The sequence below is a fragment of the Globicephala melas genome, chromosome 9, assembly GCF_963455315.2.
Source record: "Globicephala melas chromosome 9, mGloMel1.2, whole genome shotgun sequence".
Lineage (NCBI taxonomy): Eukaryota > Metazoa > Chordata > Mammalia > Artiodactyla > Delphinidae > Globicephala > Globicephala melas.
Genome location: NC_083322.1, coordinates 98,502,800 through 98,509,039, shown reverse-complemented (window position 1 = coordinate 98,509,039; position 6,240 = coordinate 98,502,800). Strand labels below are relative to the sequence as shown.

Here is a 6,240-nt window from a genome sequence, read left to right as displayed (position 1 = left end):
ATGAAGCTTATTCCCCACTGTTCTGCTTCTGTGCCTGTGTCCACAAAAGCTTTTATTTTCAGCATTAAGTCACAGTATCTTTTTTTTAAAAACATCTTTATTGGAGTATAATTGCTTTACAATGGTGTGTTAGTTTGTGCTTTATAACAAAGTGAATCAGCTATACATATACATATATCCCCATATCTCCTCCCTCCTGTGTCTCCCTCCCACAGTATCTTCTTGAAGACATTTTTAAAGCAATTACTCAACACACCAACAATGCACGTAACCTCAATATACACTGCTGGGACATGGCTTTCACATACAGATGGTGACAACCAAGTTACAACTGCTGCCGGGCTGACAGCGATTTTGAGCAGCATCCCAATTTCAGAGATGTGAAAATGTAAAAAAACAGTTCACCTTAGAGTAGATGAAATATGGTATTATCTATACTTTCCTGATTTTCCAAGTTCTCTCTGAAGAACAACTAACATTCATAGTCAGAAAAAGAGTTAACTTTTTCTGAAAAGCTAAATCAAGTATTACGCAATCATTAAAAATTACAGTTTCTAAAGACTACAGGAGTAAAAGTCATGAAACAACGTTAAGGTAAAAAGAGGGGGAAAAGGCAGAATATAAAACTTGATGCACCACGTGACTCTGATAATCAGAAGCATACATTCACAGTGAAGAGACTGGAATGAAATCTTATCAGAACGTTAACCATGATTATCCCATGGGGCTACAGATGACTTTTTAAAAGACTGCATTTTGGGGTATTTTCCAAATTTTCTCTAAAGGATACATATTGCCTTAAAAAGCAAAAAATAATCATTAATGTAAACATAAATGTAATGCTGCCACATAAATCCCTGTCCCTGTTGAAGACGTTTAGAAATGTTACACTGACACATATTCAGATTTTTAAATGTGAATTCTTGTTTAATTGAAGGAAACACTTTATCAATAAACTGAAAGTTCACATACAAATACTCAACTCTTTGGAAGAAACTTTTTAAAAAGGTATGAAGTTGGCTGGCAAGGGCTGTGGGTTGGGAGCTAAGGGGACATAGTGCAAGGCTACCTCCTGATCAGGCCTCAGCCACTCCTCTTCCTCTGTCCTGAAGAGCTCCTGTTCAGTTCCAGTCCCTCAGGAGAGGCAGACTCACCTTCAGCTCCAGGTCTAAGAGTAGCTGCACCCCTTACCATCCACCGGTTCAAGAATGAGCATGTGAAATGATTCATAACAAGGGGTGAAGGAAAAAAAATGATTTGCTGGGCTTTCTGAGAACTTCTGGAAGCCAACGCCTCCTTGTCTCCCAGGGTATGTCCAGTGGGCTCTGGGGCCCAGAGCTACTCAGTCCAGAGAATTTCACAAACACAGAGCAGGAGCTCCAAAATCACTTCCAAAGCTCTATGGACCTCCAATTCTGTGAGCAAGGGTGGCTGGGTCTCTGTTACTTGCAGCCAGGACTTTCTAACTTATCCCAGTGATGTCTTCTGAACACTGTGGGCTGTTTCTTCCAGGTCTTGATACAGAATTTGCAGGGTTCTCGTGCAAAATGAAAATGCGGGCTTTCTTGGTCAAAATTATTGAGAATTTCAAGACGGTGACTGCACAGAATTAAACCAAAGGCAGGGCCCTTCATAGCAAGTGAGACGTTATGAGTTACGAGTCACATACTGGTGAAGCCAGCTCTGCTTACTTCCTTTATTGGTTCCTACCAAGGAAAGTCCTCCCTGGCCTTGTGACCTCAATCACGTTACATCTACGGTTCCCATGTCATCCTCAAGGTCCAAACTTGTTACTCTCAGTTCTCCTTTTTGTAAATCTTACCAGCCTACATGTTCACACATGTAAGTTCAAACCTACCCTCCTTTATCTCCCGCACCCTGATCCCTGCCCTCACAATGTCTGATTTCCCAACGTAGGCAATACTACTACCACCCACCCAGCTACCCATCTTGTGCACCTCCCTCTCTCACTTTCACCACATACTCTTTTTCAAGTCTTGTCAATTCTACCCTTCCACATCATCCAAGTACAGTTCTTGCCTCGGTATCCATTCCATGGTCATTCACTCGGATGAAGCCTTTGCTGGACTTTCACAATACCCTCCACTCTCCCTTTGTTCCAGTGTCTGGCCCACTCCAGGCCACATCAGAGCCAGAAGGCTCTTTTTGCAACACAGATCTGAGCATGTCATTCACCTGTCTCAAAGTCCTAGGATGACAGATGACCTCTTTCAGAGAATAATTTGCCGAAAACATTCCTTTTTGGAGAGCTGTTTATTAAAAAGGACCCATACCCTTAGAGATCCTGCTATCTCACCTCTGGCAATCAAGCCTAAGCTCACCACACAATGATGCTTATTACAGCATTATTTACTTTATATAAAATTTAGAATATCAGGGGCAGTTAACTCATACTGGGCACTTGATATATGCCAAGCATGTACTAAACATGTATCATCTAAGCCTCAAAAAAACACCTGTAAAAACATGTGGACACGGAGGGTGGGAATGATTAAGTGCCTTGCCCTCTGACATCCATGTCCAGTGTGTTTATTCACTACAGGTAATGATTAAATAAATTACTGGTAATGTACTTACGGAATGCTAATGTTAAAAATTACAGTTATGGGGCTTCCCTGGTGGTGCAATGGTTGAGAGTCCGCCTGCCGATGCAGGGGACGCAGGTTCGTGCCCCGGTCCGGGAAGATCCCACATCCGGCGGAGCGGCTGGGCCCGTGAACCATGGCCGCTGAGCCTGCGCGTCTGGAACCTGTGCTCCGCAACTGGAGAGGCCACAACAGTGAGAGGCCTGCGTAGCGAAAAAAAAAAAATTACAGTTATTAAACTATATGAAAAAGCGGGATACAAAATATAGCATAATTTATTTTAAGTATAGGTAAAAGACTGGTAGTAGATATGCTAGAATGTCAACAAACAGAACTGAAATCTGGCAGAACTGAAAATACCTTTTCTTTCTTCTACTGCTGTGCATTTTCCAAATTCTAGTTAATATATTAAACGCCTGCACGGACTCCCAATTACTTACAGGACAAAAAAGTTATCCCAGGACTGCCCCTAAGGCCCACCCACTCCCATCCCCAGCTCCAGCTGCGCTTAAACCCCAGTCATCCCCACCCTGCCCCAAGCCCAACCACGTCTCTCCCGGGCCACGAATCCCCTTGTCCCTTTTCTGCACCTGCAGAGACCCTACTCATCCCTTAGGGCCCAGCTCAAACCTCGACTCCTCTGCTCAGCCCTCCAGACCCCCCGACAAGGGCATACCCTCCTTCCTCTGGGGCCAGCCGCCGTCACTCTGCCCAGGGTGCCCGCGCACATGGCCCAAGGCGTGGCGAGTCCGCAGCTGGTTCCAAGTGCCAGGTGGAGACGCTCCGCTCGCCCCGCCCCGCCCCACGCTAGCCACACGTGACCTCGCCCCGCCCCGCGCACAGCGCGGTTCCCTTTTAAGGCCGCGCGGGCGCTGATTTTGCTTCCCTGACTGGCAGGGGTGACCATACCCTGTTCCTTCTCAGCCGCCGTTCACTTGGCGGTCGCGCCACCCCCGCCCGCGAACCGACGCTTCGGACTCGCAAGGAGCCCGAGGGCAGGAGGACTCCTTACCTTTTGGGTCCGCCTCAGCGCCATCCTGCCCCCGCTGCTGGGGACAGGGGCTACCGGCCCGGGGCTGCCAGAGGCGACCACTGGCCGGCTCAGCCGCCGCGCTGGGCTGCAAGCTGGGAACGGCCGCCTGCGCGTGCGCGCCGCGGGGCACTATGGGGCGGTGTTCTGCCTGTGGCGCGTCTCGGCGCGTGTCGGCGCGTACTGGCGCCGGCGAGCGAAGCAGGCTCTGGCGACCCGGAGCGGCCGCGCCGCCGGTTGCCTCTCCCCTGGTCTCTGCCGCCCCGCGACCCTACCTCCCGGGTCAGTGAGGATCTAGGGAGGCTGGCGGAGAGAGGGGCGGTCGTTGCTTTAACAGGGACCCGCCGAGCACCCAGGAGGTACCGCAGCCATGCCCTCTGACCCACCCCCCCCGCCGTGTTCCATCCCAGGCTGTCACATACTCCTGAAAGTAGTGGTTCTGCTTTGAACTTAATTCTGTAAGTATTCATCCCCTTTCATGTGTTATTTGTCAAATATGTTACAGCCTTTTCCGTAGAAATACACGTAGTAGAGCTTTATATGCAGTGGGCCTGGAGATGTGCATTTTCAGTAATGCTTTAGTTGATTTTGATGCACTGGCAAGGGTGAGAACCACGGCCTTAAACTGTACATATCCAAACTTAAATGTCTTCTTCCCCCTTTTCCCAGGACGTGACAGGCATCTAGGTCAGAGTTTTTGGGCTAGGAGCTATTAGTGTGTCAAAGTCAGTTTAATGGGTTGCAACCAATATATATATATTTTTAATGAAATAAAATAGAATGCAAAATCTCAGTGCATTTCGCATAATAAAGGTGAGAATTGTGAAAGTTCTGTTGTGTGTGTTTGTGTGTGTGTGTGTGTGTGTGTGTGTAGATGATAATATTTATCCTCCAAATTTGGGGGCTTTTGAGAATGAAAAGGGGTGCAACTCTAGGACCAAAGGTGTAATCTGAGGCTGTCTCTGACCAACCAGGATGTATGGTCATCTGCATGTGAGTACGCCGAATATAAAATGTATCTCAGACATTTCCATGGTCCCCGGCCATGTCTTTGTCCAGAAGTCTTCAAGGATGCCCTGTGGCCTGCATGGATTGCATCCCATGCCATGGAAGCCCCTTCAAAATCCAGTGTCATCCAGTGTGGCTTACTATCAGGGGTTTACATCACTGCTCCGTTGACATTCCTTTACTCCTGGTTGCCCTCTAGAAAACTTTCTCTCTCTTTTTCCCCTAAAGCACAGCCATCATTCACCTTGTAAAGCCAGTTCAAGTCATTGTCCGCTGCATGGCCCTGGTTGGGCACCGCCTCTCCTTGGTGTAGCATGGCAACACAAATTCCTGTTAGTCCATGAGTCATCCATCCCCACATTGTTTACATGGCTCGCCCCTCATAGAACAAATGATCCTCAATTTTTATGAGTGTTTATAAGCTTGTGTGAGACTATAAACTTCAGTGACAGTGATGGTTATCCCTGTATGGTGAGTTTACTAATGATGTTAATTTCTAAAATTTCCAGAGAATTTGCATCACTTGTATAATCTAGAAAAAGAAAAGAAACAGAATTGTGTTGAATAGCAAATGAAAAATTCCATTTCTCCTTCCTTTTGGTAGTCTAGAACATAGTCTTCTAAACTTTTTACATAGATTTTTATAGTTTTTTTATGTTGAAGTAATTTTAGATGTACTGAAGTCTTGCAAATATAATAAAAGATATGAAAGCTGACAAATTGGACTTCATAAAAATGTAAAACTTTTGTGCTTCAAACAGCACCATCAAGAAAGCAAAAAGAATGAGAAAATACTTGCAAATCATATATTTGATAAGGATCCAGTATCCAGAATATATAAACTCCTACAAGTCCATAAAAAAGATAAACTCATTAAAAAACTAGGCAAAGGATTTGAGTAGAAATTTCTTCAAAGAAGATATAGAAATGGCCAATAAGCACATAAAACAAAAAAAGCTCAACATCCTTAGTCATTACAAAAATGCAAATCAAGGCCACAATTAGATACTACTTCATACTCTCTTAGCTATGATCAAAAGGACAGATAGTAACAAGTGTTGGTGAGGATGTGGAGAAGTTGAAACCCTCACACTTCACTGGTGGGAATATAAAATAGTGCAGCTACTTTGGAAAATAGTTTGGCAGTTCCTTAAAAAGGTAAACATAGAATTATATGACCTGGCAATTCCATTCTTAGGTATATACCCAAGAGAAATTAAAACATGTCCACACAGAAACTTGTATGCAGATATTTACAGCAACATTTTTTATGCTAGCCAAAAGGTCAAAATAACCCAGATGCTGAGTGGATAAGCCAGATGTCATACAGCCACACAGTGGAATAATTTTGGCAATAAAAAGGAATGAGGTAGTGATAATATGCTGTATCATGAATATATTCAATTTCTGGGGTTGCCATATCAAAGTACCAGAAACTGGGAGGCTTAACAGAAATTTATTGTCTCATAGTTTTGGAGGCTGGAAGTCTGAAATCAAGGTATTGGCAGGGTTGGTTTCTTCTGAGGAGTGTGAAGGAAAATCTTTTCCATGCCTATCCTCTAGCTTCTTGTAGCCTCAGGCATTCTGTGGCTTGCA

The 6,240-nt window shown here is 45.0% G+C and overlaps 1 protein-coding gene across 6 annotated transcripts in view; it reads left to right on the top strand.

Moving 5' to 3' along the window:
• Positions 1 to 3,494: 3,494 nt before the first annotated feature.
• The window catches only part of URGCP (upregulator of cell proliferation), a 93,071-nt gene continuing 90,325 nt past the window's right edge, over positions 3,495 to 6,240 (top strand). For 4 of the 6 annotated variants that reach the window (XM_030871280.3, XM_030871282.3, XM_030871283.3 and 1 more), the window contains exon 1: positions 3,496 to 4,094. The gene's annotated coding sequence lies outside the window, so the exon portion shown is untranslated. Of the gene's footprint in view, positions 4,095 to 6,240 lie in introns of all 6 variants that reach the window. The other 2 variants (XM_060304907.1, XM_060304906.1) reach the window with 1 other exon arrangement.